The sequence below is a fragment of the Columba livia genome, chromosome 3 (assembly GCF_036013475.1).
Source record: "Columba livia isolate bColLiv1 breed racing homer chromosome 3, bColLiv1.pat.W.v2, whole genome shotgun sequence".
Classification (NCBI taxonomy): domain Eukaryota; kingdom Metazoa; phylum Chordata; class Aves; order Columbiformes; family Columbidae; genus Columba; species Columba livia.
Genome location: NC_088604.1, coordinates 20,440,864 through 20,467,192, shown reverse-complemented (window position 1 = coordinate 20,467,192; position 26,329 = coordinate 20,440,864). Strand labels below are relative to the sequence as shown.

At 41.4% G+C, this 26,329-nt stretch overlaps 2 long non-coding RNA genes across 5 annotated transcripts in view; one reads left to right on the top strand and one right to left on the bottom strand.

Moving 5' to 3' along the window:
* The window catches only part of LOC110362050 (uncharacterized), a 59,120-nt gene extending 35,807 nt beyond the window's left edge, over window positions 1-23,313 (bottom strand). The window contains exon 1 of one of the 4 annotated variants that reach the window (XR_010471139.1): window positions 22,275-23,313. This is a non-coding gene — a long non-coding RNA (uncharacterized LOC110362050). The remainder of the gene's footprint in view (window positions 1-22,274) is intronic. The other 3 variants (XR_010471141.1, XR_010471138.1, XR_010471140.1) reach the window with 3 other exon arrangements.
* On the top strand, window positions 7,142-13,955 carry LOC135578980 (uncharacterized). The gene is made up of 2 exons (XR_010471142.1): window positions 7,142-8,386; window positions 12,958-13,955. It is a non-coding gene; the product is annotated as an uncharacterized LOC135578980 (long non-coding RNA).
* Window positions 23,314-26,329: the final 3,016 nt, after the last annotated feature.

Here is a 26,329-nt window from a genome sequence, read left to right as displayed (position 1 = left end):
CGAGCATTTGCAACTTTATAATGCAGACATGTACTCAGTGGGATTATAAAAACATCAAGAACCAATAATTCAGTGTTCAAAACTATCGTCTAAGCACCCATCCATATCTTGAGCTACATCCTTATTTAAATTGGGTAATTGAGATAAAGTGTATTTAATGAAAACAGTTGCTTACATCAATATTAAGTGTAGAGTCCTGCATCTGGGCAGGAACAACCCCAGGTTCCAGTATAGGTTGGGAAATTACATATTAGAGAGCAGTGTAGGGGAAAGGGACCTGGGGTTCCTGGTGGACAACAGGATGACCATGAGCCAGCACTGTGCCCTTGTGGCCAGGAAGGCCAATGGCATCCTGGGTTGTATTACAAGGGGGGTGGTTAGTAGATCGAGAGAGGTCCTCCTTCCCCTCTACTCCTCCCTGGTGAGACCACATCTGGAATATTGTGTCATTCTGGGCCCCTCAGTTCAAGAAGGACAGGGAACTGCTGGAGAGGGTCCAGCGTAGGGCAACGAAGATGATTAAGGGAGTGGAGCACCCCTCCCTTATGAAGAAAGGCTGAGGGAGCTGGGTCTCTTTAGTTTGGAGAAGAGGAGACTAAGGGGGGACCTTATTAACGTTTATAAATATATAAAGGGTGAGCGCCATGAGGATGAAGCCAGGCTCTTCTCGGTGGCAAACAATGATAGGACAAGGGGTAATGGGATCAAGCTGGAACACAAGAGGTTCCACTTAAATTTGAGAAAAAACTTCTTCTCAGTGAGGGTGACAGAGCACTGGAACAGGCTGCCCAGGGAGGTTGTGGAGTCTCCTTCTCTGGAGACATTCAAAACCTGCCTGGACATGTTCCTGTGCGACCTCACCTAGGCGTTCCTGCTCTGGCAGGGGGATTGGACTAGATGATCTTTTGAGGTCCCTTCCAATCCCAAAAATACTGTGATACTGTGATATATTGAATATTTAGAAGGGTATTGGAGTGGCCAAGCTGCTATAAACATGTGTCAGATAAAAAAGTTATAGTAAAGCTAAGACATACACACTGGTACAATAACAGTACCACATTAGTAACACAATTTGGAAAAATAATTCCCTTAGAAAGTGATAGGAGTTCTATTTCAAAATAATGGGGTTTTGATGTGTTTGTATTTTTTTTTAAATACGTTCTTATTCTTGACATGTGATAGCTGTTGTACATAGATGTAAGACATTTAACAGAAATCTGGCTGTAAATTCAGGAGCAGGAAAGAAAAAATCAATTCTTCCTTAGGAATGCCTTATGACTAGCTCAAGTTTACCATGACATTTTTTTAATTGACACAAGCACTTCAATGATAAACAGTTTTGTCAAATAACTTCAAGGAGATATTAGAACTGACAATTTTTGCTACCAAATTTGCATCTTAATGAACGTTCTGATGAAGCAGCCCACTGCTATTCCAGTATGTTACTGGAAGCAGCATATTTTATGTTCTCTGCTCATATCTGTCATGTAAATCACTGCAGGGAAGGAGTGGGCTGTGAGAGACAGCAGCTAGGCTCAAAAAACAAAAAGCAGAGGGCAGAAATCACAGCCGACCTCTCAGCTTTTTAATTAGAGGCCTGATAAAAGTGCCTAGCAGGTGCCTCCAGGGTTTGTCACTCCTCTTGGCACACAGCTTGCCTGTCCCCCTGGCAGAGAGGGCACTCCAGGGACAGCTGTGTCCAGGCACCAAAGACAAGACCGGATCCTGTGAAAGTGCTCACAGGTTAACCACAGCTCACTGTTCCAGTCTCTTCTTTCAATCCTGTTTCATTTGCAGACCAGAATCCCTTGCATTGCCTGGTCACACAACTCAGCCTGACAGTGATGCTGTCATTTGCTGCTTTTACTCAGGGCATCATTGTAGCAATGTTAGCTTCCCACTGTTTATCAGTCACACTACCGACCTGCTACTTACACTATCTGTTTTTAGGCCATCATATCACTGCTTTTAGCCTTTTCTGTCCATGAGTGAAAGACTAGAGCCAGAGGAGGCACGTGTATGAACATCTTTCTCAAAGCAGTGTGTCAAGTACAGTTAGACTTTGCTTCTGGTTTCCTGTGTCTGTGAAGGCAAATATGAGTCAAAATCAGAGACACTCACACTCCTGCAACTGCCCCTGCTCTGCTGCTGTCAGCATCAACCAGATTAAGGGCAGAATTTTTCCCTGGGCAAATAATTTAAGAGTTGTGACTGACAATTAATAGAAAAGCAGGGGGAAAACAAAACAAAACAACTTGGACAACAGATACAAGCTGATGATAAACGACTCAAATGGCACGTTAGCAGAGTATTCATTCTAACATTCAGTTGTTTACACAGTTGGTGTTTTCTCTTTCTCTGCTTCTCTTCCCTCATCTCCCCTTTTTTTTTTGCTATTGCTTCCCTGGCCCTGGAAGCTGCCTGTGTTGCACAGCAGGGCTAGTAGCACCTCCATGGCTAGAAGGGGTGGGCTGGAGCATACAATAATGTGGAAGAGCTTACTAAAATGGGCTCCAGAATAGTCTATAAGGCTCAAGAGACAACTGCTATTTCCAACAATACAATTAGCAGATATTGCACTGTAAGCACCACAATGCAGCAATAGCTTTCTTCCTAGAAGCCTGACAGTAAGCAAAACTGGACTTCCTTTCTAAAAACAGGATTAGTCAAAGCTGTACAAGAAATTCACTTAGGGACTTTCTCTATCTGATAACTTCATAAATCTTGCTACACTAGGGATACTTTGCATTTTCAACTTAGCATGAAATTAAAAGCCAGAACGGATTTTGTGGTGCAGTTGAAGACCCACTCCTTGTGCACTTGTTCCTGGCTGGACTAGAGAGCTCCTTGCTCCATGCACTCTGCAGATAGCCTCATAAGCATTTGCCTTTCGTCAGACAAATTACTGCCAAACACAGGTCCAGAAAGTGGCGCTGCAGGCTCCATTTGACAGTAGGGCAACCAAAGCCTCAGCATGCAACAGGGAGCTGAAGCTTTCTTCACTGCTGTAACACCAGTTGCCTTGTAAGAAAGAAAAGCTGTTTCTTACACAACGATATGGGGAAAGAATGTCTGGATTCAGGCACATATATCTGGATCAGAGCAGAATTTTCTGAATTTTTGTTAGTCCTAGTATTTCACTGAAGTAAGCACATTATATTTTGCATCAAAGAAGCACACAGGACTCGCATAAAACTCACATTACCTTCTGCTTGTATTAGTATGTTCCGATGCTGAACAAAATCCAGAATAAAAATCCAGAGTGCTCTTTGGCTATTCCATGTTCAGTCATTATTATTTCCTTTCTGCAGAGTTGAGCAATATGACCTGCTTTTGCCAAGCCAAATTTATTTCTTTATTTTCTGAATTTTCATTGCTGCCTTTATCCTACAATTATTGTATTCTGTGGACTTGATCCCGCACTGATGTATGTTGATGTTGCGCCATCTGTTTTCAAGAAAAGTAGATTCTCATGTCCATATGATAAATATTTTTATGCAAGGCAGAAATGTGGTATTTCTTAGCACTCTCAGAATAAATGATATTTAGTGGATTGGTGCAGAAATCTCATTCTTCTCATTCTACATTTATGTAAAGTGATTCATCACCTCTGGGAAACAGAAAAGCTCCCTGACCAGGGCAAGTGCCCTCCATGGGTGGACAGGATGACCCACGGCAGCTGGAGAACCAGCTTCAGGGTTTGTACAAGTGCTCATGGCCCAAGCCACTTGCAGGAGTCCTTCAGACTGCTACTACTGGTGACGCAGGGAGCATCCTGCACATTTTATGGCTAAATAAGGTGGCTTCTGCTGCCATCAGGTGGGGGAGCAGCAGCTAACAAGTAGAGTTCCAGTATGGTGCTTGCCAGGCCATTTGAGTTATTACTGAGACAAAGGAGAGAAAGAGCAAGACAGAGCTGTGAGATCGTTTTGTTTTGTTTTTTTCCCTGCAACACACTATAAGCATCAGCATTTGACAGCTAAAAAAAGGCAAAGTGTTTTAACTCCAAAACAGGCAGCACAGACAGCATGCAATAAGAACACAAACTCCCCAAGTGCCTGTGAGATGAGGGAGATGTGCAGGGACAGGACAGGAATCTGCCCTCCTCCACTCCTGTCATCCTCCTGAGTCCCTGTGGTCAGCTCCAGCCACAGCTATCTCAGCCACACACTTGGTTCTCCTCTACAAACACCGTTTATCTTTCAGCTTAAAGCAGGGCATTATAATGGGATATCCTTTGGGACATCTCTGGAATAAGAATTGTTTGTGCCATGTGCATTGAACTTGATTTTTACCAATACTCTGTGTTTGCCCTACACAGAGAAAATTAATTCACATTGGTTCCCAATGAAGGAAGACATCAATGTAAAACAAAGAAGGTTGGAAATATCTAGGATTTTCTCTCAGAAAAAAATATCAGGCTGAAATCCTCTCACCTTCCCTTCTCACCATTCCAGGCAGAGCAATCAAAATGAAAAAATGAGTGATTTATCCTTCTCAGCAAATATATTCCAGAACCCTTTCTAAACATTGGTATGGCCTAGCATATGTTACAATACAGCAGCATATTAGTATAATGGCAAATAATTCACTTTTTTTTTTTCTATTTTATGTTCACACATAAACCACACATAAATTTCATCATGATTACATGACAACTCACAACCACTTGTGGATTAATCCTATGCACAGAGTAACTTGTATGTCAGTCATAGCTAGACAGTTTAAAACCAGCAGTCGGTGCAATGCATATTTTATGCTACAGCACCATCTACAGTGAGGACTGAGACATCTTGTGGTAATCTTTGTATTTCATGAGATGTTCAATCTCACATGAGGCTTGAATTCACATTTGTCTGTGAATTTGCTATGTTATTTCCAACATCCTTCATTTTCAATATTGAAACTGCTTATTTTCTGATTAATGGACAATAAACTTTGCTACCTTGTCCTTATTCTAAGTCTGCTTCACTTTATTTCTATTTCTACTTTTCTACTTTTTAATTAGGTGATATCGTAGTCTGTGGTAACTCTAATTTTGTAAAACCTAGGTGATATCAGGTTATGTCAGACATTATAAAAATATCAGAAATTTGTAGCTTAAATCCCAAGTTATGTCACATATGTTCTGTTTCACACTCAGGTCTCCCCACTTCCTCCCTTTGTCCCAACAGGTTGGTATCTGCTGCCAGATAAATGAGCTGCCTCACTGTGCCTGGCTCCTGGTCCACTGGTTGTCCAAGCATGTGTTCACTTCCAAGTTCTTGCTTTAAGTAGCTGATCACCTTCATAGGAGTGCAATCCCCAGACGCTTTTGCTCATTCATTGATGTGAGGAGAAGAAGAAGAGAAAAAAGATGTTTTTCCTCCATACCATACAAGTTTCTGGAAATATCTTGTCTCTAGAGGGCACTATCATACAAAATATCTTCCAGTCTTGACCATATTAATCTGTCTCCCCATCAAATCCTTCACTTATAAAACGTCACTGTATATCCCACTGTATACATTTAAATTTAAAATTTCTGCTAAATGTTCAAAGTCTGTTGGAAGTGTCTATAATTTAATAGGGGGCTCTTGTGCATTGTTTACAATATTTTCATATTATTTTCTTTTTCTATAAATCTTACCTAAAGTATAACAAATAATTTCCCTAAATGTTGGAATTTTTTTTTGTTACTGATTTACACCAATTTGCACTGTGGGATCCAGGGAATCTACTTTTCCCTTCCAAATGCCTCAGACTTTTAATCTGTATTAAGTGACCAAAAAAACCTTATTCTAAACCTGCAAATCTTTATTACTCACTGTCTAATTTGTAGAAAAGCTAACGATTGCACAAATTAGACCTGACACTGGAACGTGCAAGATAAAGTCCTTTAATTCTAATCTGCAAAGAAAAGTCTGTTACAGGTGAAGGAACAAGGACAAGGGGGAGAGGAGGTATGGGAAATCCCAGTGTAGGAGTTTATAAACATCCCCCTAGTGTCCCACAGTAAAACACCTGCACCAAATTATTCTGAACAGTTTCGGCAAATTTTCTTTTGACAATTTAGCATAGTCCTAGATGATTCACTTCACGCTTTCTCCTGTGACAGCACAGGAGTTTGACCTAAGAAACAGGTGGAATTAGAATTACAATCTTACTTAATTTAAGAATGGAAAGACTCAACTTGCAAGTTGGAATAGTGGCTCCTTGTAAGCAGACTTCATAGTTAATAACTTTACCTCCTGAGTGTCAGAAAAGTATTGGGAGAGCTAATGAGAAGCTGTAAGAGCTGGACTGGTGGCCTCACGTGGATTCATAAGTGGAACAATTCCTGAAGGTATGTGTAATGTAACATGCATCTCAAACGATAAAGCAGCTGCTCCACAGTTTGCTCCTTTTTTGCAATAACCTTTGCAGAAAGCACTAGGGTTCATAAATTGAGACACCAGCTAATGCTTCCTGTAAACTGGGCAGTGCAACAGAGACATCTAAAAATTCCCAAATTGCATATAACTTCCGGTGACTAGATGTGGCATTTATTTAACTTTTTCTGTTTTTTAAACAAATGCTGAGTCAGTTTTCATTCTTTTCTCAATCATAAAGTCTTCCTGAAAGTGTTATTTCATCTTTACATCTCTTCCAGATCTGAAAAAATGGTGGTCTTCTGTATGCAAAAACTGAAAGGAGTTTATTATACACAGCTTATTCACTTAAAGACACAATGTTTGAGAAAATTAAAAAGCATTAGACTGCCTGGTCTGATTTCCCATGTCTGACACACCATTCATTTTTGCACAGTTACCCTTGCATTAGATCCTATGATTTATGATAAATCCCAAGGTTTCCTGGTCTTTTCATAGCTGAACACAAAATAAGAAAACAGCAAGGAACATATATGTGACTACGTTAAGCCACTTATCCCTGCTAATCTTGGGATGGTGCTGCCCTTTCTGTTTCTGCACTCTAAGGCTGCTGTCATGTTCCTACAGATGGTGCCTCTGGTTTTTACCTTGCCTCTAAACAGGGGTGGTTGGGGAGGGAGATGTCACTTTAGCTTTAATTCCATTTAACATCTCATTTGTAACATGATTGTGCCTCCTTGGCTGGGAATTGGTCAAGATTTGGAGACAGGAAGGAAAGAAAGTATCCTTCATGAGTAGTCACCTCCAGCTGTTAATGGTCGAGTCTTTTGGTTTGAACATAAGTTCTCTGGATTCAGGTTTCATTTGCTGTTTCTTATTGCCTTTCTCTGAAGCATGTTTTCTTCTCATGGGGATAATAAGGTTCTGTACAAAAAGTAAAGTTTCAGATTTTTTAAAATTAAATAAACTGGAGTTCAATACACACAAAGTATTTTCTTCAGTCCTCAATCGATTTTTGTGACTCTTTTTGCACCTCTCCAACTTTTTCAATACTTTTTAAAACTGGATGTGCTGAGTAAAGATAGAAAGTAATTTCACTTCTGCTAGTCACTGTTCTCCTATTAAATTTTAATCCAGGATCACATCAACTATCTTTGAAACAGTAGTATCTTGAAAGTTTTTGTTGAATTACTTCTTCCTCAAGACCCTTCTGAGATTCCAGATCATAATATTTTCTTCATTAGGAACAGACTACATACTGGGGGGTGAAGGGGGAGGTGTCTGTTTTTAAGAATTTTTAAAGAAAAATTCATTATACAGAATTTCATCATAATAGAACTTTCTCTTTGCTCCATCAGCTATAAGAAGTCTGGGCTCATAATGAAAGGCATGAGACTTGTGGCTATAACTGAATATGGAACTCAGAGAGAACCGGATGCTGAAAGCCACAGCTGTAGGATCTCTCTCAATACCCTCTGGATCCTGGCCCTAGTGAAATGTGGGTTGTCTGAATTTAGAGTTGATGAGTTAGTTTTCTGTATTTGGAGTTAATAGGCTAGTTTGTTGTGTGAATAAAGTTAAGTGTTGCGGTAGTTGTGAGGCGACTTGGAGGCGGGGAGCTTGTGGTCGGTGGGGGTGCCTGCGCCCTGGAGCCCTGGAGCGGGGGACAGCTTGTGACTACGAGATAACGATCTTGTTACCATGCGAACACTGCCTGACTAAGATTCCCGCCTTAGCTAGCTTAATGTCTGTTAAAGTGATTAGCCAATCAGCATGAAACATGTGTGCCTTAGACTATATAAATGTATGTTTGCCATACAATAAAGCGGACACCTTGCTTGCATCAAGTTGCGTCCCCGTCTCTCAGTCGCGGCAAATTGGTGACCTCCGACGTGATCGTCAGCGACGAAACCGCCGAGGATTGAAAAACCGCCTACCTGGTGGCATGTCGCGAGTCCCGCAGAACGTGGAATGAGCTGCTGAAAGGAAGCAGGATAAGCCGGCCGGCCAAACAATCCCTCCGTCTGGAACGAGAGGTGAGCTGCGGGAAACTAGCAAAATGGGGAATCAGGAGTCTTCCCCTGAGAGAGACGTTTATGAGCTTATGAAAGCTCTACTTAAGAAGCATGGGAAAAAGACTCTTTCGGAACAAGATCTTAAGTTAATCCTTAAATGGGTGCAGGTTAAGATCCCCGCGGTGACTGCTTCTTCTATTTTTACGCGTGAACTTTGGGACGATGTGGGGGTAAAGTTATGGGACGCAGCTACCTCAGGAGATGAGGAAGCGCAGTATATGCTTCCCAGTTGGAGAAAAATCTTTGAAACCATAAAGGCACAAGAGCAAAATCAGCGAGGCTCCGAGGAGGGAGCTCAGTCACCTCCCCCCTGCCCTTCTAAAATCGCTGGTGGGGCGGAACCCTCTGCGCCACCTTTAGCTTGTGCTGCTGGATATCCCCCGGAGGGTGATCCCTTTGACCCGGGTCCGATTGACCCTGAAAAGGAACCTGATCTTTTTCCCCCTGATCCTCATGAGGTTTGGGGAAAGATTAAGCGCCAAGCGATAAACGAGGGGGAGTTGGAAATAGCCAGAACTATAGTAGCCCCCGTTATATACCAAGGACGGGGGAGGGCTCAAGCTCAGTGGGAAGCTCTTTCTTTTTCGGTAATTAAGGAGTTGCGCCGTACAGTTACCGAGCATGGGTTGTCTTCCCCTTATTTTGCAAGCCTTTTATCTTCTGTATTCGATACATATGTCATGACCCCACATGATTTAAAATCTCTCGCGCGATTGTTATTAACCCCAACACAATATACAATGTGGGAGTCTCAATGGAGAACGGGATTGCAGACAGTTTTGCTGGGTTATGCAGGACATGCTAATGCCGCCTTAGCTGCATTGACTATAGAGCACCTCACAGGAACAGGGCAGTTTTCGGATCCCGCGGCCCAAGCTAGGGACATTCCTCGGGAGGCTTTGGAAGCAGGCAGAGAAGAAGCGAAAAGGGCCTTGTTGAGAGTTCCTGACTCTGGCAGACCCCAAAAAGCATTCACTAGTATCACTCAGGAACCCCGTGAGCCATATATGCAGTTTATGGATAGATTAAAACAAGCCTTAGAGCGGCAAGTTGATAACGTACAGGCTCGGGAGATTTTACTCCTTAAACTGGCTGTGGAAAACGCTAACGCCGATTGTAAAAAGCTCTTAAAGTCTCTCCCAAATCAAAACCCTACCTTAATTGAAATGGTGGAAGCCTGTAATAGAATTGGCACTATGGATCATAAATATGAGGCCATGGCTGCTGCTTTTGCGGCCATGCACAGCCCGATGGGCGCCGACCCACAGCGAAACTGCTATGGGTGTGGAAAACCGGGACACCTTAAAAAAGATTGCTTTAGTGCCAGTGCTGGGAAACGACCCCAAATACCTGGAGTTTGTCCTAAGTGCCAAAAAGGGCGCCACTATGCTAACCAGTGTCGATCTAAATACGACTCTCAAGGGCGCCCCATACAGGGAAACCGATCGCAGAGCGCGGGACCGCGGCGCGCACAGACACAAGTTCCGCGACCGGCGCCCCCACAAACGCCGGGGGGGGAAACAGGAGTGTTTCCAGTCTCCGCCCAGCAACAGCAGGGAGCGCCGGCCTGGACCTGGCAACCGCCCACACAGTAACGCTACTTGATTCCTCTGTTCACTTACTGCCTACCAAAATTGCAGGTCCTTTGCCCCCCCGAACGCAAGCTTTATTATTAGGAAGATCATCCACCACCCTGTCAGGACTTTTTGTATTGCCTGGAGTGATTGATCCTGACAGTAATTCCGAAATCAAAATTATGGCTTGGACCCCATTTCCTCCTTGCACAGTACCAGAGGGAAGTCGTATCGCTCAATTGATACTGATCCCTAAGGAGGACTATGTCTCAATCCCTGACCAAATGCTCCCGCAGAGACAGGGAAGTTTTGGATCTACGGGAGAACCACAAATTTTATGGGTTCAAGCCATCTCACAAAAACGTCCTATATGTCAATGCACCCTCATTTGCAGAGGTCAGCAAGTCGTGTTGAGTGGAATCATTGATACAGGTGCAGATGTTACCGTTATTTCTCAAGCGAAGTGGCCTTCTAGGTGGCCTTTAGCTGATATCTCTCAGACGTTAGCAGGAATTGGGGGGTGTGGAGCTAGCCGCCAAAGCGCAGAAATAATACAAGTTCAAAATTCAGAAGGACAAGTTGCCTCAGTCAAACCGTTTATCTTACCAGTACCTATGGTCTTGTGGGGGCGTGATGTGTTATCCCAGTGGGGGATGTCTATCCAGACACATTTTTAGGTGGGGCCATTGAGGGGCGTGAAACCCTAAAGTTAACTTGGAAAACAGATACTCCTATTTGGATTGATCAATGGTCCCTGCCGCTGGAAAAACTTCACGCCCTCCAAGAAATAGTTAATGAACAACTATCTATGGGACATATTGTACCCTCTACGAGTCCTTGGAACTCGCCTATTTTTGTTATTAAAAAACTGACTGGCAAGTGGCGCTTGCTCCATGACCTCAGAAAAATTAATGACGCTATGGAAGACATGGGGGCCCTGCAACCTGGGCTTCCGTCACCCGCCATGATCCCTAGAGATTGGCATTTAACCATCATAGACCTCAAAGATTGTTTTTTCAACATTCCATTGCATCCAGACGATGCCCCTAAATTTGCCTTTTCTGTACCAAGCGTCAACATGCAAGCTCCTTTGCAAAGATACCAGTGGATTGTGCTACCGCAGGGAATGAAAAATAGCCCTACAATATGCCAATGGTATGTAGCAAAAATACTTAGTCCTGTCAGAACTGTAGTACCTGCTGCATTGTTATATCATTATATGGATGACATTCTAGTGGCAGCACAGCACCATGAAGTCATGGAGGAAGCTGTAGCCCTTGTTGTGGCTGCTGTAAAATCAGCAGACCTCTGTATTGCACCAGAAAAAATTCAAAAAATACCACCTTGGAAATACTTAGGATGGCGTATAAGGGCTCAGACTATTGCTCCGCAACCTTTACAAATACAGGCGAATGTAAAGAATTTACATGACGTGCAAAAACTGCTAGGGACAATCAATTGGGTCAGACCATTGTTAGGAATCACTAATGCGGATCTTCGTCCCTTATTCAAAATGCTTAAAGGAAACTCGGACTTAAACGCTCCGCGAAGTCTCAGTCCTGAAGCCGTAGCTTCCTTGCATAAAGCTGCGGCAGCGATTACCTCCAGACAAGCGCATCGATGGGAACCAGAATTACCTGCAATGGTTACAACAACAATCAGATGCACTAGGCATAGCTCTAACTGGCTATGCAGGCCAACTCACTTCTCATCTGCCTTCTCACAAACTGTTAAGCGTTGATTTTCACCTTTTACCTATTCCAAAGCTGAGTGACCGGCCTTTACAAGCCCTCACTGTATTCACAGATGGGTCTGGCAAATCTCACAAGTCTGTCGTCCTTTGGTGGGATGATCATCGGGAACGGTGGAGCTCAGATGTTGAGACTGTGCAGGGTTCTCCTCAAATAGTAGAATTGTCTGCAGTTGTTCGAGTATTTCGAAAATGGTCTGCCCCTCTCAATATAATCACTGATTCTGCTTATGTTGCAGGAATTGTTAGCCGAGCAGAAGCTTCTGTGCTACGAGATGTTTCTCATACGGCACTGTTTAATTTGTTACAAGAACTCATCTTTCTGTTAAATTCCCGTCTTCACCCTTATTTTATTATGCATGTTCGATCTCACACTTCTCTACCTGGTTTTATTGCAGAAGGGAACCGACAAGCGGATTTGCTTACGCTACCGGTGCAGGTGTTACCAGATCGATTAGCGCAAGCTAAACTCAGCCACTCCTTTTTTCATCAAAACGCTGCAGGCCTTAAGCGTCAATTTGACCTCACTATACAACAAGCCCATAATATCATTGCGGTGTGTCCTGATTGTCAAAGGCACTCTTTCCCTTCTATAGCAGAAGGAGTCAACCCCAGAGGGCTACAGAGCCTTCAACTCTGGCAAACAGATGTCACTCATTTTGCTGAATTTGGTCGTTTAAAGTTTGTTCATTGCTCTATTGATACATTTTCAGGAATGTTATTTGCTTCCTGTCATATAGGAGAAAAAGCACGTGATGTGCAAAAACATCTAATGCGCGCTTTTGCTACTTTAGGGGTACCCTCTCAAATTAAAACTGACAATGGCCCCGCATATGTATCTAAAACCTTAACTACCTTTTTTGCCTCTTGGGGTATATCACATGTTACAGGTATCCCTCACTCTCCTACAGGACAAGCTTTGATAGAACGATCTCACCAAACCTTAAAACGCCTGTTATTAAAACAAAAAGGGGGAATAGGGGCTGCTACACCAGAGGAGCGAATACAGAAAGCCTTGTATGTTTTTAATTTTTTGAATTGTTCCCTATTAGACAGCAATCCTCCAGTAGTTCGTCATTTTAGCACAAACACCTTTTTTGAACCCAAGATTAAGCCGCCAGTATTGATCCGGGACCCCGAAACAGGTAAAGTAATGGGACCCTATCCCCTTGTTACATGGGGTAGAGGCTATGCTTGTGTTTCCACAGAAAGAGGTCCCCGCTGGATCCCAGCTAAAAATGTGAGACCTTTTCGAGAGACACTGCAGCAGCCTCCTGAAGACATTCCTGGTCCTGATCCTGCGACTGACATAGAAGACACTACCGATCAATAATTGAATGAACTCTGTTCCAGAGGTTAACAAATGGGAGCTTAAGTGTCCCCAATGTGAAAAATGTAATCCGTGGATTTGTAGAATTTGTGCTAATTGTGGAAAATCACAGTGGCTAAATCGCCATACAGTAGGACACTGGTGTGATAACTGCCTAACAATTGAGTGGAATACAGTTCAGGTGTTATTGATAACAGGTAGAGAGACAGAATATTCTCCCCGGTATGATTATTATTCTGACGATTGGGGGAAAATTGTAGCACAAAGGTCTGTGGACATTTTATATTCTAAGATTGAATGCGCCAAAGACATTCAAATGAGCATTATTAATAGTAATCCCATGTGTGTTACAATGCTTCCAAAATCAATAACTGCTTCAATGAACAAGATTTTCCTCGTGCAGCAAGGAGCGGACCAAGATCAGAAAGAAATTACGAAAACCCCCAGTACGGAGCTGTTAGTAAGATGTCCTCGAGTTGGTCGTTTGCTGACCTTGGGAGGGTCAGTTAATTAAAACAAAAAGGGGGAGATGTGGGTTGTCTGAATTTAGAGTTGATGAGTTAGTTTTCTGTATTTGGAGTTAATAGGCTAGTTTGTTGTGTGAATAAAGTTAAGTGTTGCGGTAGTTGTGAGGCGACTTGGAGGCGGGGAGCTTGTGGTCGGTGGGGGTGCCTGCGCCCTGGAGCCCTGGAGCGGGGGACAGCTTGTGACTACGAGATAACGATCTTGTTACCATGCGAACACTGCCTGACTAAGATTCCCGCCTTAGCTAGCTTAATGTCTGTTAAAGTGATTAGCCAATCAGCATGAAACATGTGTGCCTTAGACTATATAAATGTATGTTTGCCATACAATAAAGCGGACACCTTGCTTGCATCAAGTTGCGTCCCCGTCTCTCAGTCGCGGCAGTGAAAAAGCTTTCATGCTGTTTAAAATCTACCTGCATGCCGATTTTTGTATTCTCTCAATGTGCTTCTGGTCCTCATGCTACACACACTACTTACTTGTACTGCATAGTCAACCCACTTCCTTTCCATGATGATAAGCTGTAGTCTGTACATTGACTTCTGAGCATTTTGAATCATTGCTTGTAATTTGCAGCAAAATAAATTTAATTTTTTATATCAAGCTTTTCCCAGCAGAATGTGTTCACCCACAACCATATCGTATATTAGACCAGCATGACAGTTTTGGACACAGTTAGCCAGCTCATGATTCAACAGGCCTTTCAAAATTAGTTAAACATTAAGACATATACAAAAATATAATTCTCTAAGATTAAAGTGAAAATTGTCGTCAAGAAAAACAAATAGACATTGCTGAGGAGATTATCGGCTTTTCTGAATGCTGCCAGTGGCCTTGATGATGAAAAATACATGGGCGGCATAGCTCACACCTCAAAATGAGATTATGTGGGGTAAGAAATCCTGGCAACATTCAGCATGATTCTCTTTTGACTTAATTTTTTCTTCTAATGGTTTCATACTTTAGTTCAAAGATGAATGATTATTTTTATCACCAAAAGTTCATTGTACTGACCAACATGCAAAAATAAATATGTGAAGCGTGTCTTTCCAAGAAAAGGATTCAGACTTCCCTTAACCAAGTAAGTTTTGGGGTTGGGACAGAGGACTAAATGTATGCATGTGTGTTCAAGTGTTGTACAAAGGAATTGTCTAAGTTATAGACATATCCATGCACTTAGAGACAAAAATAGCGCAGAATAATCCTTTTGAGCTTTTCAGCAGTCTTATTTCAGATGTTAAATAATCAGTTGTAAAACCTTGAAATCAGTGGTAAATAAATCCATTGATTTTTATTTGAGGGGAGAAAGCCATATTCTATTTGGTTTTTTCTCAAATATTTATGTGATCATGTTGATTCTCTGTGTATGTGTCCTAAAGTTTTCCTTTTCCTCAGTGGCTGATCCACTATTGGCAAAACAGGCAGATTTATATCATGGAGAAAAGAGGCTTAAAAAAATATATAAGCAGGGGTACTGCTGATAAGAGACTGAGGCAGGGGAAATGGAAGGGGGCTGTGAGTACCGTGAAATATGTACTGACACCTCAAGTGCAGAGACCACCTTCAGTTGTCCCACCGCTTGGGTTGCAGACTTGCTAAGGTAGACAAGCAAGTTAAGGGCAGCCTGCTAAATTTTGCTGAATATTTTGACAAGCCAGGAAGCCGGGGCTGACTGATGGCACTGTACTTCCTCTAGCCAGGCTAGAAAATGACTGAAAGTCACAGCAACATGGTGGCAGTGGCTCAGTTTTTCAAGGACTGCTGCAAATATTGTACTCAGGCATGGCTTGTGCAGATGGCTCCAACCTTACAGTGCCCTGAAGCTAGGGGTGTATTACCTCATTTTCAGGGTGATGCCACAGGCTTCTGCTGTTCCCTGTTGACTCTTGGCAGGCTTAGCTGTGTTGGGAACCCACGACTTGCCCCTGCTCTACTACGTGACCTGCTGGTTGCTGCTGCTTCATCCCCTGACCAGTGCGCTGGGCTTCACACCATGTGGAAGAAGTAACTTGGAGAGGTGTGAAGTGTTTTGTGCCCCCAGCTGATAAACGCTGTGATGTTACTGCTGTTACGTATTACCTGATGCAATGTGTACACTTCCCTATAAATTACTTTTTGTTCTAAAAGCGGGGCTTTCTCACCTGTTGTTGTCACAGGAGGAAACACCAGGCAACACCAAGCTAACATGGGGCTACTGTCAATTATTAAGTGGTTCAAGCAAGGGATGAGCTGTGTCAGAAAGAGCCTTGCCTGGACACACACACACACAGACATGTTTGGAGTCACCAGCCAAGTGAGTGGCCACAGTCAGTGCCAGGGAAACGTGGCACTCGCCCTAGCAGTTCAGCGTTGGGCTCTGGACAACGGCTCAGCTCCAACACAGCAGTTCTACCTCGGGTCCTCTGCTTCCACAACAAGCTCAAAGTCCACTACAATGCTTCCTCTAGTTTCTGCTACTGGGAGGGGGGTTTATAGCCAGATGGTGGCACAAGCTGTTAGTCAGATAGGTCTATGATGAAATTAAGGTATGCCATTCCAGCAGTTTCAGATATAGCCATACATACCTATATAATTAAACTGAACAAAGAGCAAATCATTATTGTATTTCAAGATAATTACAATTAATAACCATCTCATGTTCACTCACAATAATTCATCTTTATAGTACAGTCTTACTTTGGTATATTTGAAGATATATTACAGTATTTCTGTCATAATATTTTCTCTTATTAATATGGACTTTCAAAAAAACATCTCAGTGTTTCCTGCATGTGCCTTGATTTTTGTTGAGCAGCAGCGTTGGATAGACTGCTAAGCTTGGTGTGACTTCCAAACTTGAGGTCAGATAGAAGAGGGCTCACTTTACCTTGCAAGATGTGTAAATAGATTGCATTCCCAGAAGAGTGTTTATACTTTATTTTATTCTGAAATTGTTTAGTTTTAGCTGACAGTCACTGGACATTTTTATGCCTTTGCTTGTAAGATTAATGACCCATATACTCTCAGAAATCACTTTCCTCTGTAGGTACTTACTGGTTCAATTACTTCCCAGACTTAGATTAGAGATTGATATCAGCTGCCTTACCATTGCAGTACATTTTAAGTTCACGTCCAGTTTCTTATCCACCAAGATCAGGCTAATTCTCTTTCTGAGTCAGTGATGTCCAGAACGTATTTCCCGATGAACAAGTAACAACCTTAATCTCTAGAATATAGCATCAAATTTGCTGCATTAAAATACATATTATTCAAATGAGCTCAGCTGTCTGCCCGAGCATTTTTTTTTTTCCTGGAAAACGTATTTCCTTTACTATTATTTTTAACTCTGGCAAATTTTTTACAGCAAGATTTTGCATTGCCAATAGTTTTCTTCAGAATAGTAAGAGGCCAATAATATATTCTTGAAGAATCCCACTTGAAATGTACCTACTGGATAATGCATAACCATTAACACTTATTTAAAGAACTGTAAGATAATTCTTTTAGTATAGACTTGAAATTATAGCGTAAACCTTTTATCTAAATGCTGTGCAATGCTACAACAACTGACTTCTAGTAGTCTAAACATATTCCATCAAACCCTTCATAAGTCAAATCTGTAATCATACAATGACAATTTGGTTTAGCTGGAATGATCTAATAGCTATACAAAAATGTTGTGTGGTATTAATTAGGTTACAATCCTTTAATCTTTTCTCAAGAATCATGCATCAACAATTTCATGAGAACTACATAAATGTAGATAGAAAATATAGGAAGTGGAGGTAATTTCAACAAATGTCCACTGTTTAATGAACATTTTTCTACCTGCCTAAATTAAAAGGCAATATAAACAGGAAGGTATGAGTTGAAGGAATATGATTTAGAGGAACTGCAGGTGAGCGAAAGCGTAGGGTGTGGGTTTTCCAGTCTGACCAAGTCAACATGTATTTGAGTTTTGGAAGGAGAGTCCTTTTTTGTTCCTGGAAATCTTGTCAAAGCTAAAAAATTGCTTGGGATTTGTCCAGGATTTCTAGACATCTCTCAGCACAGCAGGAGCTCTTGCCACAATGTCTGTAGATCATATATGCCCACTGTGAAACTTCAGACCATCATCACAGGATCAAAATGTGCAGTCTTGCAGTTCTGATTCTGATCTACTGAACATGTGTCACATTGAAGTGTCTGAAACCACTGGAGTTACTGCAGTTTAAAAAAATGGTACCGTACAGTGTAGTGTATGCATCCTGCTTCCTGGACATGTTTGATTCTCTGAAGTGTTATACGTAACACACTCACACATACTTCTGGGCAGGAAATTTAAGCAGAACTTTGGACTTTTTGCTGTCAGCCATATGGTCTTAATACTCCTTTGTGGTCAGGAATTGTACAAAAACATTACCAACAGATTTTGCTTGCAAATTCCCGGAAGATAGTTGCAATATGACGCACCCCAATGATCCTGGACAAAAGAACAGACTTTGAAAGCCCTGAAGGTTTAGTTTGCGTCAGGAAATTTTCAGACTTTCTATCCTCAGAGGACAGAAAGATCACATTTTAATTTCCACATAAGAGAGAAGCTAATGAAATATACTTATGGTATAGAGGTAGAATACAGATCACAGAGCCAATGTGACTAACTGAGGCACCTAATTTTGTTACATATGGATCTGTGTATCAGGCACAAAATACCAGTGGGGAAACACGCTCTACTCCACTGAAGGGACATGCTTAAATTCTTTCTGCAGTCAGCAGAGAAAGAGCTATAGCTTCAAAGGCTTCTAGAGAGCTATAAAGTAAAATTACACTAAAGTGCTTATCTCTCTTACTGACTTAATTGAAAATGTCTACAGCCACTGGCAACCCAAACTGATGGTTTCTTTTAAAGGATATAGCAAAGTGGTCAACACAGGACAGCTGGGTGTGGAACTATTCTCTTTCAGACTCTCAGCCCTCTCTTCAAGGTAAATTCCCAAATTGACAGTTTTTGGGGTTCTTTTCACTCCTTTTTTAGTCGTGGACCCAAAAGTGCAAGAGTGAAAAGTGGTAAGATATGAAGAGTCAACAAGAGGGAGACCAACTCTCACCTCTTGTGTAGGGAAAGACTTGGACTTTTTGCCTCTGCTCTGTCACACTAACAGAGGTCTGTCATACCATGATGAAGAAAAAAAAAAAAGTGTTTGGATGAGAAAAGAAAGATTTTCCATTTTTGATATTGAATAAGAAACAGATCAATGCTGACATTGGCCCACACTGTGTAAGACATTCATCTCCTTGGTGGATAAAATCATTGAAGTCCATAGGGCAAAGCAAGGCGGTGCTGTCATGTCAGACAAACTGTCAAAGTTATTTCGTTAATTTTATTCAATGTCTATTAGAAAACTGGTTGACTTTATTGAGAAAGTGAGATATCTTTTAATTAATTTATACTGTTGTTAGCAAAATCCTCTGGGGATTAGTCCTGAAATTAAGTAATATGAAGAAGTTCTCTAGAGAATTCATATGAAAATTCTAGCAAATTTGGCATTTAATTACAATTCATAACATGGTATTTCAAGGATGTGACATTTTATTGCTTGCTGTCATAGTGCAGAGCTTTATTCTCCCTCTCAGCACAGGTGTAAATTCAGTGTAAGTCCTGATAAGCACAAAGAGTTGGTAAAACCCTCAGGCTGCAGGCACTCTTTTCTGCTCTACATCTTTTAGATCACTTAATTTGCATATTTTGCACTTCTCATTCTATTTCTGTAAAAAAGAGTGAAGAAAACAAGCCTGTAACATAAGCATGAGGTCTGCAATGAGAACAAACCCCTAGGGAGCCTTCAGTGAAGCCACACAGAGCATACATGAAAGCATAGTCTTGAAAAAATATACTACTTCAATACAACCAGCTTATTGTCACTGCTATGTAGATCTAAGTCACTGTCTGGTTTGTTACACTTACATGCCAAAGGCTTACAGCCTGAAATATTTCATATCATACTGGTTTGCTAAAAAACATATCCAGTTACTTTTTAAAAGCAGTGACATTACAGTTGATGTCTGACTGAACTAAACAAAACGTCAAGCAGATTAGGAGTCCTTTGGCTGAACTTTTGCATTAGAAAATGGTGATTCACTCAAATTGTAAATCTGTAAAGGAAAGTAAGATATTTTTCTGGTAGGGAATCTTATGTCCAGAGCAGCATCTCTGTGCTAGGAAGCCTGGTCCTGAAACAGCAGCACTGACACTTACAGGGTCTCCAGCCACAGGAGATGAAATACATGCATTAATAGAGTTATGTAAGGAAAACTGCTCAGTTCATGCATTTTGAATCAGTTAAAAGCAGTTTATTGATGTGTTAATGACACAGAAATTACTGGCAATTGGTACTTCAGGATCATTATCAGCAATACAACAGGCAAACCACAATACTAGACACATACTAAGTGTCAATAAACACCTATAAATTACCAAAAACTCTTTTATAAAAAAAATCCAGAAAATTCTAATCCTACTGCAACACACACACACAGACACAGAGTGACGTGCATGTGTGCCCTCTCTGTGGCCGTGCAGGATTACACTCCTGGGACAGTGGGGGTCTCCCCTTTGCACATTACACCCTTTCATCTCCCACTGGACACATGGGTGCTCCAGCTCTGAACATGCCCCTGCAGCTCCCCATATCCTGCTGGGGACTGGTGCAAAATTCCCCCCAGGTCCCATAGGCATACCCAGGCATGGGTGCCCACGTGTGTCTCCCCCTTACCAGGCTGGGCACAGGAATTTAGTGACTGAAAAGTCCCCAGGCAAATGCCTGATTGCTGTTTAACTCAGCTGGTGGTCACATTGCTCTGCAGCAGTACCAGTCTGTGGGCAAACAACCTTGCAGGCAATTTGGGTTAGTCACACATCCAGTTTTCAAACACTTGCACTTGTTGACTTTTGGATGTTTCGTTTTGTCGGTTTGGTTTTGGGTTTTTGTTGTTTGGGCTTTTTTGTTTGTTCGTTTTTCATTTTTTAGGGGGGTTTGTTTGTCAGTTTTTTTGTGGGGGGTCTTGTTGGTGTTGTTTTGGTGTTGTTTTTTTTGTTTGCTGTTTGGTTGGTTTTTCTGTCATTCCTCAACTGCAATCAATGAATTCATCTGTTTGGATCTTCTAGGAGACTTAACGGTTTGGTTGCAAGTGTTTGTGAAAAGTTTGAAAAGGGATTTGAAACTAGTTACTTAATTTTTGTATTCCTGAAATGAGACACCTTAACAAAACCTCTTTTCAAAGATGTCCCAGAAGGAAAAGGAGATAAAGGAATATCCGATTGCTGCCTAATACAAGGTTATAGACCAGACAGAGACAGACTCTTCTCAGGGGGGCTCAACAAAGGGTCAAGAAGCAAAAGTTATAAGTTACAGAAAGGGAAGCTTCAAGTTTTTATTTTATTGTAGAAACTTCCCATGAAAGTGGTTAAACGCAGGTTGCCAGAGATCTCATGGTGTGTCCATAACTGGAGATTTAAAAAAAAATAAATTGACTGGATGATGCCGTGAGTAACCAGAACTAACCCAGAAAGCAGTGCTGCTTGGAGAAGAAGGTGGAGTTGGACGAACTTTGATAATCCCTTCCAATCTAAATAATTCTGTGATTCAGGGACAACAGGCACTCAGATGCAGCAAGAGTGTAGAAAGGATCTAGCCCAGGCAGTAGCAAAAGTGAGTGAAGCAGTGGCCCCAGAGCTGGCTTCAAGCCAGCTGAGACAGAAATGTTCCTCTCTTGAGCTTCAGTACTTCTGACTTTCATGTACCTGGTGCTTTGCTAAGGATAAATGCCTGATTACTGGGAGAAAGTCTGCCGTTTAGTCTGGGAATTAAAGCACTCATGAAGAACATTGCATCTAAAGTAGTAAACTAATTAGTGCACAAATACTAAATTGGCCGAGTTCAGGCAAATCCCTTCTTTTAAATTCTCTTCAACACCAAAACAGACAGGGACCATTAATTTTAGAACCCTGAGAAATATAGAAATGTGAGCTTAACACAAGAAAGTGTGAGATACTAGAAAATGTGTGTGTGCCTGTAATAGTTACATCTCTATTTGGAAAAAGCTGTAATAATTAGGATGTAAATATTAAGATAATTGTTACTAGCCTAATAATTATATTGCTGACTTTAGACTAAGGACAAAGTATTGGTTCCATGTAAAAGATGTGTTTCTTTAGCCTGCTTCACTCACACAGGGTGTAGTCTGGTACCTCACCCTTGAGAACAAGATGCTGAAATTTAGATGTAACAATTGATGGAGAACATAGGTAACGAAAGGTGTAATGGGATGCATCAGCTGATCAGGGCTGATGTCCTGATCTCATAGCTGATTTGAACCCAGAATTATTTGCAAAAGTCCAACACAGCCTTGGCCATAGGCGTACATAGGAAAAAAATAACCATAAAGCCCATCAAGCGTCCTTGCTAACTAGTACAGGCGTATGCCTCTGTCACGGTCCATTCGGCGATGGACTCATGATGGTTCTTTTACCTTGATCTCAGAGCGCAAAATTAAGGTGACCAAAATGCCAAGGGGTTATAATTCAATCAAGCAGTGTTACTTTATTAATTTCCCTGTAAAGCAGCACATGATAGAGAGAGAAAGTAAGAAAAAGAAAAGGGAAAAAAAACAGGGAAAAGTAGAAGTGAAGATAAGAAATGAGGTTGCGTTTACCACCAGTCCAGTTCCAAAAGTGTTCCTCTGGTCTGCAGTCCTGTGGAGTCCTGCTGGTCCTCCGTCATGGTTCAGGATCCTCTGGTGGGAAGATCTTCAACAGTGTTCATTCTGGAGTCATCTTTTATGCTTCTTCACCCCTACTTGCTCCCATTGTTTTAGACCAGCCTCTGCCTTGATTTCGCAACCCAAGCTTGTACTGCGCAGGCTCAAAAGATTCACTATTTCTTCTGCCAACGCTTACGTGTCCAGCATTCAGTGGTCTTTTTCTGGTCCATTTGGTGACCTCAGGACCCTTGGCAAGCTTCTGGGCATGTTCCTTTTCGTTAGCCATTGTTTGAGGGAGCAGGGGAGGGACACATGTAACTGAGGCTGCAGGTGAGAACACATTCTTCTGGACGGCAGCTATTGTCCCTGCGTCAAAGAGATCCTCATAACAATAGCTTTCAGGACGCTAGGGCTCGTTTAGCTGAAGCAGCAGGCAAAGTCCACACAGCAGCCATTGTTAGTAGCAGCCCCCCCGAATCGGAGAAACAGTGCAACACAATGCTTCTCCTCGGACTTCTCTCCAAGTCATTGTCCATGTGTTTTTTCTGTCAGGGCTTCAGTTCTCTAAGTTCTTGATGGCAATGTTCAGGCAAATACTGCTCCATCTCCGGACCAACTCTCACAGCCTCTCTTCTCTAAGGGCATTCAAACCTATATGCTGTATTTCATTTGTGAATGCCTTAGACAGTGGTTAATAGAACAAGTACATCTTCATCTGTGTTTGCTGAAAATTGTTAGGAAGCCAGAAATGTCAGAACAAAGTGTTATACTGGTGATCTGGATGCTTAGTTCGATGAGTGTGGACAGACTCATACATACTCTCCCCAGATTAAGTATGCATTCTTCATTGTATTCATTTTGAGACTAAATCAAAAACCAGAAACAATCTGGAGAATAAACACCCTACCTGAGGACCTCCAGTCTCCTCTCCCAAGGGAATGCCCTAGCTGTCAGTTTGTTCTGCAAAAGTGGTTCACCGCTGCCCTTTCCCAGATGATAGATCCCATCTGCGGTTGCTTTGCTGCCTCCTGAACTCTGTGCTTACTGAGTGGCAAGTAGTGCACTAAGAGCACACCTACAGACCCAGTGTTTTGTCTCAGCTCTGAATCACAAGATAGGTGAGGGAGGAACTAAAAAGACGTCTTTGTACTTCTCTATGCCAAGGGAATTTTTCAGTGCCAAGTGCAGACTCTAATCACAAGTGAGTTCTGGAGTTCCAAATTGCTCTTCTTGACTGTAGATGTGAAGCAGATAGAATTTTTTAAAAGAACTCCATGTCTAAAACTTAGACAAGAAACTAATTAGATAGAAAAAAAATTAAAATCTGGTGATTAAAAAAAAAATTAATAATACAGAGAGAGATCTGTGGCCTAAGCAGGAAACTCCCTTGAGAAAATAAATCTGTAGGAACCCAAATCAGAGGATTCTTCTATGGTTAAGTGTCATTGACAACAACCAACCTACAAGTAGGAAAACAAGGATCCTCTCTCAGTAAAACTTCCCTTCTTACAGCAGTTAGGCTTAGGCTTGCTTTAGCTTTTCTAGCCTAGTTTGCAGTTTGTCCTGTAAAAGGTCCATATAGAACAGAGAAAGCTCAAAAGAGAATCAGCCCTGACTTTTCTGCCAGCCTTTTGGCTACAAAGTAGAAATTGTAGTGCAAACATCCTTACGCCAGTGCAAACATAGAGCCTTTTGCTTATTTCCCGGCAACTGTTCTACTCTTTGCAGCAAGCCTTCCTGCTCCTATCTCTTTCTGCTCCCAAAAGAGCAACCAGTGTCTGGACATTAAGCTATCAGAAGTGCCTGCTACGAATCCTAAATTGCTCGCCTAATCATTCACCCATCAGGGACTTTGCAAGTAACGGAGAGGTGCGTTCGTAACCCAGGATCTCTGAAATCACAGTCTGGAGACCTGTGGCCAGGTAGGAAGCCCAGGACCACGTTAGGTTGTCTGAATTACTATATGAAAGCATGGAGTCTGCTTTTTAAGAACATAAACATCCCAGTTAAATGTGTCAAGTGGGCAATGTAAATGACAGATTTTCCTTATCTCTGAAGAGTGTAGGTCTTCTGAAATGTTTTGTTCCAATGCAGAACAAGGAAATAATTTAATTCAACTATGTAAAGTTAAAGCCATGATATCTTCTTTATAAGCTCAAATGTAATTCTGCTAGAGTATATTTTTGTTGCATTTAATCCTCACAGTATTCTATTCTGCTATACATGGACTCCTTTTCTGCTATATGGATACCAGGACAGGCTAAAAAAAAAAAGGGGGTGGGGAGCGGGAGGGAGAATAAAACAAAACATACGAACAAATAAAACCACCAAACAACAACAGCTAAACCACCAAAAAAATCCAATTTCCACTAGCAAAACTCAAAACATAATTTCCTTATTCAACAGTACAAACCCCCTTCACTGGTATATATTTTAGGTGTTTTCATAGTTTCCAATACATAAAATTTCCTCTTACCTAGGACCTACTTCACTGGTGTTATAGTAACAGATAAGAGAATACATTTTCACCTTTCTCTGTAAAATAGTATCTGTGGAACTAAACATGAAAACCTTTGTGTTGGCTGTTACTAACATTGAAAACTATCCAATAGTATTAGGAAATTCTAAAGTTAAGTTTCCAATTCTCATGTTGAATCTTAAGTACTGTTTTTATACCACAGCCTTTAATAGCATAAGCACATACTACTTTTTCCACAGGATAGTACGTCATTCAGTGCACAGTATAGACTGTTAGGCCTCTGGTGAATGAAACTGTTGTCTGTACAAACCCTGCCTTATGTTTGACAGAGCCTGGAAGTTATATAGAAAACAAAAAAAAGCTGGGCTTAAGGAAAGGAAAGGATGGTCTTGCTCGTCAGTTGGTTGAGCACAAACTGGGTATATATATCAGCCTCTGCCAGATGTCCAGCTTCTCAGAAGAGCTTAATTTCAATGTTTGCTATGAAAATTAGTGTTATAGAAAGCAGAATTGCTGTAAATCCTGTGCAAAGTGCCACTTAAATATATTAATCTATTATTTCTATATATATAAATACATTATTTTCCAACACATTCACAAGCATATTAAAATATATAAATTTTAAATATCTTTGTAAATCAGGGGCTCAAACCATAGTGTTTGTAATTAGCTGCACAAGCTGTGCAAAGTTTACAGAGTTGAAATGTTAAGCACGAATCAGAAGATGAATCTGTCTATTGCAATACCCAGTTATTTTTAATACAAACTGCCTTCTATTAGAATAATTGTTTCATTTCTAATTTCAGCACCATTGACTATGCATTGGGTTTGTCTCTCTCTATTGAGTACACAGGTGCTCCAGCAATATTCAAACATAACAATTGCTTGTACATGCTGGGATGCTTTTCTTGCCCACAAGGTGGTGACATTACTATGTAATACAGCAATTTTGCTTCAGAACGAACTGAAGCAGTTTTATCTCCGAAAGGAAGAAAATGTCATGCCATTTCATGCAAAGAGCAGTACAATTTAAGCTCATATTTGTCTACTTAAAAGGTTAAATGACTCCACCCTCTTCTGCTTTTACGATTAAAACCTTTTTTTTTTTTTTTTGTAGCTATGTTCACGTAGAATTGCCTAGACAGTAATTTAATCTTAAGACTCCAGGCACTGAGATGCAGAGGAATCAGCTTCTCTGTGGGGTTCAAGGTGTAGGATATTTTTCATTAGACAGATGACAGATGACTAACATGTTTCTGAGTGTGCTCAGCCGCTCCCATCAGGGCTTTGGGGATCTCATGACCAGAGTGCCCAGCTATGTGGCAGAGGGGGTTGTCTAAACTGACCTGCGGATTGCCAGATCTCTTCCTTTTATGTAATTTATTAAAAACCCATGTTCATCACTAAAGATTCAACATTGCTAAACACTTGGATAAATTAACAATTAAATAAGCTTCAGAGCAGTATCTCCTACACGAATAAACTGAATAAACACCAACTCTTGTAGTACCCTTGAAACACAAGGATG